This window comes from Phyllobates terribilis, unplaced genomic scaffold, assembly GCF_046119375.1.
Source record: "Phyllobates terribilis strain yellow unplaced genomic scaffold, ASM4611937v1 Scaffold_2__4_contigs__length_985480577, whole genome shotgun sequence".
NCBI classification, from domain to species: Eukaryota; Metazoa; Chordata; class Amphibia; order Anura; family Dendrobatidae; genus Phyllobates; species Phyllobates terribilis.
Genome location: NW_027362762.1, coordinates 877,469,961 through 877,482,519, shown reverse-complemented (window position 1 = coordinate 877,482,519; position 12,559 = coordinate 877,469,961).

The following is a 12,559-nucleotide window of genomic DNA, read 5'->3' as shown; positions in this document are numbered from 1 at the left end:
TCCCACATGTCTACTTTACATCAGCACAATTTTGGAACCAAAATTTTTTTTTGTTAGGGAGCTATAAGGGTTAAAAGTTGACCAGCGATTTCTCATTTTTCCAACAAAATTTACAAAACCATTTTTTTAGGGACCACATCACATTTGAAGTCACTTTGAGATGTCTTTATGACAGAAAATACCCAAAAGTGACACCATTCTAAAAACTGCACCCCTCAAGGTGCTCAAAACCACATTCAAGAACTTTATTAACCCTTCAGGAGCTTCACAGGAATTTTTTGAATGTGGAAGAAAAAAATGAACATTTAACTTTTTTCACAAAAATGTTACTTTAGACCCAATTTTTTTTATTTTCACAGGGGTAACAAGAAAAAATGGACCCCAAAATTTGTTGTGCAATTTCCCCTGGGCACGCAGATACCCAATATTTGGGGAAAAAATACTGTTTGGGCGCACGGCAGGGCTCGGAAGGGAAGGAGCGCCATTTGACTTTTTGATTGTAAAATTTGCTTGAATAATTAGCGGACGCCATGTTGTGTTTGGAGAGCCCATGTGTGCCCAAACTTTGGAGCTCCCCCACAAGTGACCCCATTTTGGAAACTAGACCCCCCAAGGCACCTTTCTAGATGCATAGTGAGCACTTGGAACCCCCAGGTGCTTCACAAATTGATTCATAACAATGAAAAAGTGAAAAAAAAAAACACTTTTTCATTTTTATGAATCAATTTGTGAAGCACCTGAGGGTTCCAAGTGCTCACAATGCATCTAGATAGGTGCCTTGGGGGTCTAGTTTCCAAAATGGGGTCACTTGTGGGGGAGCTCCAATGTTTGGGCACACAGCGGCTCTCCAAACGCAACATGGTGTCGCTAACAATTTGAGCCGATTTTCCGTTAAATTTGTTAGAGGACACCATGTTCATTTAGAGAGTCCCTGTGTGCCCAAACATTGGAGCTCCCCCACAAGTGACCCCATTTTGGAAACTAGACCCCCCAAGGCACCTATCTAGATGCATAGTGAGCACTTGGAACCCCCAGGTGCTTCACAAATTGATTCGTAACAATGAAAAAGTGAAAAAAAAAACACTTTTTCATTTGTATGAATCAATTTGTGAAGCACCTGAGGGTTCCAAGTGCTCACTATGCATCTAGATAGGTGCCTTGGGTGGTCTAGTTTCCAAAATGGGGTCACTTGTGGGGGAGCTCCAATATTTGGGCACACAGCGGCTCTCTAAATGCAACATGGTGTCCGCTAACAAATTTAACGCAAAATTGGCTCAAATTGTTAGCGACACTATGTTGCGTTTGGAGAGCTGCTGTGTGCCCAAACATTGGAGCTCCCCCACAAGTGACCCCATTTTGGAAACTAGACCCCCCAAGCCACCTATCTAGATGCATAGTGAGCACTTGGAACCCCCAGGTGCTTCACAAATTGATTCGTAACAATGAAAAAGTGAAAAAAAAAACACTTTTTCATTTTTATGAATCAATTTGTGAAGCACCTGGGGGTTCCAACTGCTCACTATGCATCTAGATAGGTGCCTTGGGGGGTCTAGTTTCCAAAATGGGGTCACTTGTGGGGGAGCTCCAATGTTTGGGCACACAGGGACTCTCTAAATGCAACATGGTATCCGCTAACAAATTGAATGGAAAATCGGCTCAAATTGTTAGCGGACGCCACATTGCGTTTGGAGAGCCCCTCTGTGCCCAAACTTTGGAGCTCCCCCACAAGTGACCCCATTTTGGAAACTAGACCCCCCAAGGCACCTTTCTAGATGCATAGTGAGCACTTGGAACCCCCAGGTGCTTCACAAATTGATTCGTAATAATGAAAAAGTGAAAAAAAAAACACTTTTTCATTTTTACGAATTAATTTGTGAAGCACCTAGGGGTTCCAAGTGCTCACTATGCATCTAGATAGGTGCCTTGGGGGGTCTAGTTTCCAAAATGGGGTCACTTGTGGAGGAGCTCCAATGTTTGGGCACACAGGGACTCTCCAAATGCAACATGATATCCGCTAACAATTTGAGCCGACAATTTGTTAGCGGATATCATGTTGCATTTGGAGAGTCCCTGTGTGCCCAAACATTGGAGCTCCCCCACAAGTGACCCCATTTTGGAAACTAGACCCCCCAAGACACCTATCTAGATTCATAGTGAGCACTTGGAACCCCAGGTGCTTCACAAATTGATTCATAAAAATGAAAAAGTGTTTTTTTTTTCACTTTTTCATTTTTACGAATCAATTTGTGAAGCACCTGGGGGTTCCAAGTGCTCACTATGCATCTAGAAAGGTGCCTTGGGGGGTCTAGTTTCCAAAATGGGGTCACTTGTGGGGGAGCTCCAAAGTTTGGGCACAGAGGGGCTCTCCAAACGCAATGTGGTGTCCGCTAACAATTTGAGCCGATTTTCCATTCAATTTGTTAGCGGATACCATGTTGCATTTAGAGAGTCCCTGTGTGCCCAAACATTGGAGCTCCCCCACAAGTGACCCCATTTTGGAAACTAGACCCCCAAGGCACCTATCTAGATTCATAGTGAGCACTTGGAACCCCAGGTGCTTCACAAATTGATTCATAAAAATGAAAAAGTGTTTTATTTTCACTTTTTCATTTTTACGAATCAATTTGTGAAGCACCTGGGGGTTCTAAGTGCTCACTATGCATCTAGATAGGTGCCTTGGGGGGTCTAGTTTCCAAAATGGGGTCACTTGTGGGGGAGCTCCAATGTTTGGGCACACAGGGGCTCTCCAAACGCAACATGGCGTCCGCTAACAATTTGAGCCGATTTTCCATTCAATTTGTTAGCGGACACCATGTCGCGTTTGGAGAGCCCGTGATGTGCCTAAACAGTGGAGCTCCCCCACAAGTGTCCCCATTTTGGAAACTATACCCCTCAAAGATTTTATTAAGGTGTATAGTGAACATTTTGAACCCAGAGGTACGGCACATTATTTGTTTACATTAGGTCATCATATTGAATAAGTTGTCATTATTCTTGAGCGCAAGTGCTCGCTACTTGAGTTTGCATCGGGTACTCAGGTATGCACCATGTACAGCGTGTGCTCGAGTGACATGCTCGAGTCCCTGCTCCGCATGTTTCACGGTTATTATACACCCAAAAAAAAACATGCGGGGATCGCTCGTGCATGGCAGGCAATCCCCGTAAAGTTTTTTGGCCGCGAAGCATATGGGGCAGAGACTCGAGCATGTCACTCAAATACCCACGATACTAAATGCATACCAGAGCACCCGATGCAAACTCAAGTAGCGAGCACTTGCTCTCAACACTAGTCGCCATATCGTCATCTTTTTTTCTTACTTTTGAAAAAAATCCCAACCCCAGCCCTAACCCTAGCACAACCCTAGCCCCAGCACAACCCTAGCCCCAGCACAACCCTAGCCCCAAACCCAGCCCTAACCCTAGCCCAATCCTAACTCAAGAGTTTATTTTTGACGTCGTTCCTCGTGCGGTATAAGTGATTAGACGACTTTATTCTTCGGGTCGGTGTGATTACAGCAATGCCAGAATCATATGGGGTTTTTATGACTGACAGCTGTCACACACTAAAAGACGCATTTTTTGTAAAATCTAGTTTTTGCATCGCCATATTTTGAGAGCTATAATTTTTCCAGATTTTGGCAGACAGTCATGTGACAGCTCGTTTTTTGCGGGATGACTTGACGTTGTTATTGGTGCCATTTTCAGGCACGTGACATTTTTTGATCGCTTTCTATTCCGATTTTTGGGAGGCAGAATAAACAAAAACCAACAATTCAGGAATTGTTTTTTTTTTTTTTTTTTATTCTGTTCCGCGTGTGGTAAAATTGATGAGGCAGCTTTACTCTTCGGGTCAGTATGTTTACAGCGGTACCACATTTGTATCATTTTTCTATGTTTTGGCGCTTATACACAATAAAAGCTATTTTATAGAAAAAAATATTTTTTAGTATCGCTTTATTCTGAGAGCTATAACTTTTTTATTTTTCGGCTGATGGAGCTATATGGTGGCTTGTTTTTTGCGGGACGAGATGACGTTTTCAGCGGTATCATTTTTATTTATATGCGTCTTTTTGATCGCGTGTTATTCCACTTTTTGTTTGGCGGTATGGTGATAAAGCATTGTTTTTTGCTTGTTTTTTTTTTTTTTTTTTTTTTTTACCGTGTTCACTGAAGGGGTTAACTAGTGGGACAGTTTTATAGGTCAGGTTGTTCCGGACGCGGCGATACCAAATATGTGTACTTTTATTGTTTTTTTTTATTTTTTTTATAATAATATTTATTGATGGGTACATTATATTTTTATTTTTGGTGTATTATTTTTTTTATTTTTTTATAATATTTTTGCACATTTTTTTTTTTTTTTTTTCCACTTTCACACAGTTTATACACTTTATTACTTTGTCCCACTCTGGGACTTTCACTTTTTTTTTTCTGATCGCCTGCATGGCACAGGAATGGAGCACCATCCCTATGCCATGAAGGCTGTCAGGAGTGCACAGTGTGAAGATTGCTTGGAGATGCACTGCGCATGTCCAAGCAATCTTCCTGCTCTCTGGTGACCCGGATGTTGTCATGACGACATCGGGTCGTCATGGCAACACCCGGGAAGCCTTTGCAGACTGCGCTGGAAGCCGGAAGAGGAGGTGAGTATCGCCGATCACCTCCCCTTGCCCCCGCAATGCCGCGATCGACTTCGATCGCAGCATCGCGGGGGTTAATGTGCTGGGAGCGGTGCGTGACCGCTCCCTGCACATAGTACCGGGTGTCAGCTGTGACAATCAGCTGACACCCGGCGGCGATCGCGCCCGCACAGCCTGTGTGCGCGCGCGATCGCGATGACGTACTAATACGGGTCTGGCTCTTAAGTCCCAGGGCACAGACGCGTATTAGTATGTCAGATGTTATTAAGGGGTTAATGACTTCATAAAATATTCGCTCCTCACAGTGATATGTATATTCTGCTGTATTGTAAAGTTCAATTGAAGCACCATTACACTGTTACATATTATTGGTTGACTTCTTTATTAACTTCATTCAAGGTGGGTTATGTAGAAGCTCCCATTAGAAGTCAGAGCAATAGCCCTAAAATGTGCCCCGATGATAATGATGACAAAGGGACTTTGACTCACGAAGAGTCAACCTTCAGCACTCAGGAGAGGAAAAGCCCCCAGTGGAGGAAACCTCTAGGGAACCTTGGCTGAAGGACTGCCATTCCCTTAGGCTGCAGATGTTCATTGATGAGAGCAGAGACCGAGCCCGGAATCTGTCTCATGGTGCAGCAGGTAAGTCACTAGATTTGTGATTATATCTAGCTGCAGAAAGTCTATCAAATGTTTTATCCACTGATGAGAACAGAGACCAAATCCGGAATCTGTCTCATGTGCAGTAGATATCTCACTTTATCTGTGAGTGCATCTAGCTGCGGAAAGTCCAGTAACTGTCGTATCCAGTGGTGGAGCTCAGAGACCGAGTTCGGAATCTGTCTCGTGTGCAGTAGGTATCTCAATTTATCTGTGAGTGCATCTAGCTGCAGAAAGTCCAGTAAATGTCGTATCCAGTGGTTGAGTTCAGAGACCGATCCAGGAATCTGTCTTATGATGCAGAAGGAAACTCACTTGTTCTGTGAGTGCATCTAGCTGCGGAAAGTCCAGTAAATGTCGTATTCATTAAAGAGAACAGAGACCGAGCCCGGAATCTGCCTCATGATGCAGTAGGTATCTCACATACTCTGTGAGTTCGTCTAGCTGCAGAAAGTCCAGTAAATGTCATATCCAATGAAGAGAACAGAAACCAAGCCTGGAATCTGCATCTTTGTGTTGATGTACAGTTGTCATCTCCAGCTGGATCCCATATTCATTGTGGGAACACAGCGAGACCCCGCTCTGCCTCACCTGGAAAATATATGTTACAAAATCAGCAAAAGAGTAATGATTAATATATGTACATGGCAACAGATTATAATGAGTTTGGCAACAGAAGAAGTTTACATGTCATCCATTATTTCTAGATTATAATACACTACTATGTAATATATAGTGGGCATTATTTAATGTCTATGTTCAGGTATGTTCTACACCTTATCATTGATGTGATAGGAATAGTACCCTGCCTATTATTTTTTTGGATCTTGTAGGATTAGATTACCTTTAACTAGCAATCCCTCCTTCATGGTACATATGATAGATATATATACAGGCATATACAGCACTACACCCCGTTTCCTTTAACTCCTTGAAAAAGCTGTGATGGTGAAACGACTGTCAGGGTTGGTACTACAGCATGTCTAAACGTACTTGGCACTGACATTGATATTGAGCACTTTTTATCGTGCCATCAGCTCCTGTGATCACATTTGCATTTTAAGCCAGTATTGCTGTATATGCATAATGTGATCATGATTAAATATTCATTTTATTGTTTTTGCCATTACCACCCACTCTACTTCGTGTGTTTAATTTGTTAGTCATGTGATAAGCCATTTTTTATACTGTATATTGTGATTTATTAAAGATACAATATAAATTATCATATTTGTGATTTAAGAATAACACCCATTCTCATGTAGTCCAGCAAGTCTTGGTTCACAGACTGATGATTTAACTTGTATAAAGAAATATAATGCTTTCAACGTTTAGGTCGTTAATGCTCAATTTCTAATTATTTAGCCTATTGCCTGTTAATACTAAAATATAACATACATCATAAAACATACGCATAAGCCTTAAGAACTTACATTTGGTTTTGGCTGGCGTAAGCCAGAAGTTCCTGAAAGACAATCTTCATGAGGAGGTTAGTTTTCTCAATGTCTTTGTCCAGGTCAAGATCTTTATCAAAATTTTGAGGAGGCAGAGTAGTAGACAGAGAAGGATTCAGAGGAGGAGGTGGAATCTGTTCTCTGTCCTCTTGTTCTGAAAAAGACAGTGGTTATAAGATTAGTTGTTCATTAATGGACATTGATTCTACTGTCAGTCTGGGGTCGGAGAGCCAGAAAATACTGGGAAATTGCTTTAATTGAAATTCAATAATAAATTGCTTTTAATAGTAGATTTTAATTTATGCATGTTATGTAAATTAGAAGAAGAGATGATATTCATGGTACTAATCCACAAAGAAAAAATGAGCTTACTGTCAGAGGAGACGATCACATCCTCATATGGGTCCATATTGATTCTGACATAGTGGGGACCACTAGAGATGTTGGTGTCTGTGTGGACATCGCTCTCTTCAGCCATGGGTCCATGAGGAGCTTCATCATTTATAATGGTTGTTTCATCCCCATATTCTCCTGTAAAACAAAACAGTGAAATCAGCATTTCAAAAGAAAAAACTTCTATGTTTCTTCTAGATTGTTTGCTTTAACTGCAATTCAAAAAGAAATTGCTTTTAACGGTTGATTTTATTTTATGCCTGTTATGTAAATTAGAAGAAGAGATGATATTTATGGTAGTAAGTATTCTACTTATCCACATGAAAAAAAAATAAACTTACTGTCAAAAGAGATGACCACATCGTCATCTGGGTCCATATTGATGACTATGTAAACGTGTCCAGGCGTAGAGATGTTGGTGTTTTCCAGGACATCTCTGTTTTCGGCCATGGGTCCACGAGGAACATCGTCATTTACAGTATTTATTTCACCCTCTTCTTCTCCTACAATGTTGAACATTGAAATTAGCATTAATAAAATTAAAGTTTCTATATATTTGTTAAAGAATATTAATATTATACAGGTTTTATAACCTTTACATTTTATAATAAAGTAATGAAAATAGAAGGATCAACTTTCTACTTTTAGAGCTTTTTTTTATAAAGAAGTTTTTCTATTAAGCACTTGTTATGAAAGCCTGAGAACTTACTGTTGAAGGAGATGATCACATCCTCATATGGGTCCATATTGATTATGACATAGTGGGGGCCACTAGAGATGTTGGTGTCTGTGTGGACATCGCTCTCTTCAGCCATGGGTCCATGAGGAGCTTCATCATTTATAATGGTTGTTTCATCCTCATGTTCTCCTGTAACACAGAACAGTGAAATCAGCATTTCAAAAGGAAAAACTTCTATGTTTCTTCTAGATTGTTTCCTCTATGTCTACGGTACATTCACTTGCTATATCTATTAACCCCTTCAAGACATGGTGATTTTCTGTTTGTTTGTTTTCCCTCTCCTTAGTTATAACTTTTTTATTTTTCCATCAGTATAGCCGCATGAGGGCTTGTTTTCTGCAGAATGAATTGTACTTTTGAATGGCAGCATTCATTCTACCAGATACTGTACTGGAAAACAAGAAAAACATTCCAAGTGTGTTGAAATTGCAAAAATAGTGCAATTCCACAATTGTTTTTTTTTTATTTTTTTATTTACCATATTTAGTTTATGGTAAAAGAGATCTGGCAATATGATTCTCTAGTTCAGTACAATTATGCAGATACCAAACATGTATAGTTTGTTTTGTTTTTTTTTACTTAAAGGGGTTTTCCCACGAACAAAGTACATTTCAATCAATAGATCTTGGAATAATAATCATTTCCACAATTGGATGTGTTAAATAAAATGCTCCTGTGCTGAGATAATCTTATAAATGTGCCCCTGCTGTGTACTGTGTAATGGCTGTGTCTGACCGTATAGGAACATGGTCTGATCATACCACATCTCCTGGGCAGGGGAGGAAGCAAAAGAGTATACAGACATTACAGCAGGGGATCGCAGCTGATTTTTTTTATGAGGCAAAATATTTAATTACTTGTTTTTAAGCAATGTTTTACCTCAAAGAAAGAATCAGCTGTGATCCCCGGCTGTCCTGTCTGTATACTCTCTTGCGTCCTCCCCTGCCCAGGAGATGTGGTATGATCAGACCATGTTCCTGCACAGTCAGACACAGCCATTACACAGTACACAGCAGGGGCACATTTATAAGATTATCTCAGCACAGGAACATTTTTTTTCATCTCATCCAATTGTGGAAATTATTATTATTCAAAGATCTATTGATTAAAATGTTGATTAAAATTAACTTTGTTGCAGGCACAACCCCTTTAAGTGGTAAAAAAAAATCGGAAACTAAAAAAAAAATACTTTTGTCACCATTTTCCCGAGACCCATAACATTTTCATTTTTTGGGATATCAGGCCAGGTGAGGACTTTTAGCGATCTGAGCTGACGTTTTTACTGACACAGTTGTAGGGTAGATATGATGTTTTGATTGCCTCTTATTGCATTTTATTGCCATTTACGGCCAAAAAAATGTAATTTTGTCATTTTGATTTTTTTCTCATTACGCCGTATACTGATCGGATTAATTTACTTTGTATTGTGATAGATTGGACTTTTACAATTGCAGCAATAACAAATATGTGTATATTGTTTTATTTTTATTAGGCAATAGGGGGTGATTTGAACTTTTGTGCTTTTTTTTTTTACTGTATTTGTTGAAGCTGCGATCATCCGATCATCAGCAATGCTATGTATAGTAAAAATCACTGTCCACTATCAATGCCAGCCACGGCTGGCTTTCACAGGAGGATCGTAATGACAGACACAGCCGGCTGTCATGACAAGCAATTGGCACGCCACGATCACATCATGAGCGTGACGATGGGCGCATATAATGTCCGGCCTCCCTTGCATTGTTAAATGCCGCTGTGAGAGATTGACAGTGGGATTTAACAGCTGCGGGCAGAGCTCCGCACATTAAATCAGCCATCATGTGCGGGAAAATATTCAAGCTCGGCGTACATCATATGTTGTGAACGGGTAAGAGATTATTTATACTTTAAAAGTTCATTTTTTTCTTTTAAATAGATTTCATATATTGAAAGAGACGAATCAGAATATCATTAGAGTAATTATTCAGCTTTACAATGTAGACTGCGTCCACGTAATATAAAAGCCACTAAGAAGTATTTGTATGTACACAGATATTAATGTCAGATTGGTGACGGCCGTACTTACCATTAGGATTAGCCCTACTCTTTATATCTTCATCCATGGAATCTGGTCTTGTAACATCTCTCCAGAAATTATTCTTTTTCACATATCTTTAAAATGATAAAACAGAAGTCACTGTTATAAAAACATATATTTTTCTTCATCTATTTTATCTATCCTTATCTGCAGTAATTTGTTAAGCAATTTTTTTAATATTGTACAGAAAAGTCCACTGTGCTCCCAGCAGGTCAGACCCAGTTTATGAGCCACTAAACATCTACACTAGATTATATCATTTACTGAATCGTGTGATGATCTGAAGATGTGATATTTCTTATACAGACTCCCGGGTAGCCCATAAATCATTATAAGACTTACCCATATATGATGAAACAGATGACACCAAAGAAAAATCCAGAGAAGAAGATGATGGCAGCAGGCATGGGAAACCTACTAAAGTAATCTAGTGGAAGAAAAGATCAAGAACATGTAAGATATTTAAAGCTACTAGTATATACATTATATTTTGCATCTCATTTTTGTATTCAGACCTAGGACCATTCCTAGTTGGAGAAATTCCACAATTACCATAAATTTGTAATTATTTCCCCGAAAAGTATTGATGAAGTCACACACATGAAGATCAGAGACACGTGACTTGTTTTTCGCTCAGAGTGGATTCCCATTCAAGTTTACAATGTGTTTGAGAGCCTGGAATAGGGAATACACGATGGGAGAAGACTGCAAACATTACAAGTAGCACATGAAGAATCCTCCATGAAATGTATCATCTGACTTATTAACAATAACCCCATATTGGCTTAATATCTGGTACAGCACTTACCTGCAGGGATCAAGGCCCTGAAATCATGGTGGCGCGTGTTGATAGGAGCGCCCTTCGCAGATGCTATTAGCACACTCACAAATAGAAGGAATCTAAACAGCATTTTAGCCTGGAGGAATATCACGTCTTGTGTAATCCACAGTCAGCCTCTCCAGACAAAGCCTTTTCCTGTAGGGTCACTCACTATAACCCCACAGCCAGTGACATCACAATGGTGACCTCATTGTGACATCACGAGGAGCGGAACACGAATGATGTCACAATGGGCCAGATACCTGTAACCATTAAAGATGAAGCAGTTTCATACATCTTTATGTGATTCCTAATATCACTAGTAGGGGCGAACATAGAAATCATGGGGCCCCATAGCAAAAGTTCTAATGGGGCCCCACACTAAAAATACGTAAAAAACGTAATATTCAGCAGGGTCACTGAAGAGCATATCTCACATCTTCGCAGCCCTTACAAAGTAATTTCCTCCTACTGAAGCCCCTAAACTACCCTTTCATTGCCCCCATAAAGTATTATGCCAACTATAGTGTCTCCCCGAAACACAAGAATGATATCCCCACAGTGAATTCTTCCATAGTACCCTCAACACACACGGTAGGATGACTGTACTCCCCTTCCCTGGCAAAGTAAGGCGACCCCCAACACAGTATGATGCCCCCAACTGTGATCGCAACAAAGCCCTCTATACAGAATAATGGCCCCCACACACCTCCACTCAGTAAGATGGCCCCAATACAACCATCCACACTGTATAATGGCCCCCCACTAACCCTCCAAACAGCATACTGACCCCCACACAGCCCTCTACAGTGTATTATTGAACCCCTCAAAAAAACTTTTACACTGTGTAATTGCTTGCATACAGTATATTGGCCCACACATAGCCCTCCAAACAATATAAAACCCCTTACATAGCCCTCCAAACAGTATAATCGCCCCCAGCATAGTCCTGCAAACAGTATAATCGCCCCCAGCATAGACCTGCAAACAGTATAATTGCCCCCATATAGTCCTGACAACCGTATAATGGCCCCCTACGTATACCTTCAAATAGTATGATGCCCTCCCCTACATAGGTATGCCATCAGTATAATGGCCCCCTTGTAGTCTTTCAAAAGTAATTAAAGGCCCTTATACAGCTGTCCATATAGTATAATGGGCCCCACAGCCCTCCATACAATATAGTTGGCCCCACATAGCCCTCCATACAGTAAAATGGGCCCCTCATAGCCCTCCATACAGTATTACGGGCACCACATAGTCCTCCATAAATAAAAAAAAATATTCACTACACCCCATTGCCCACTGCTCCAATCTCTACAGCGAGTCTTCTATCCCTCTGCACTGCTCAGCACAGGAGTTGCGATGTAGTGCAGACCACATGCTGCAGAGACTGGAGCACTGGGGGAGCATTTATTTTTTTAAGAAATGGTTAATTTTTGAGGCCATCATACTATGTTGCAGACAATATTCTATTTGGAGGCCTGTGGGGGGCCAGTATACTGGGTAGAGGGTTGTGAGGGGTGTTATTGTACTGTTTGGAGTGCTAGTAGGGGCACATTATAGCATGTCGAACAGTAAGGGGCAAAATTACTTTGTAAGGGCTGAAAAAATAGTATATGCTCTCCTGTGCTCCCATTGAGTATTTTTTTTTTTTGCTGGGGCCAATTAGGACTTTTGCCATGGGGCCCTGTGATTTCTATGTACACTCCTGCCCGCAGCATCTACAGCAGAAGTTACATTGAAAATTGCAGTGATATTATCAATTTAATTTCC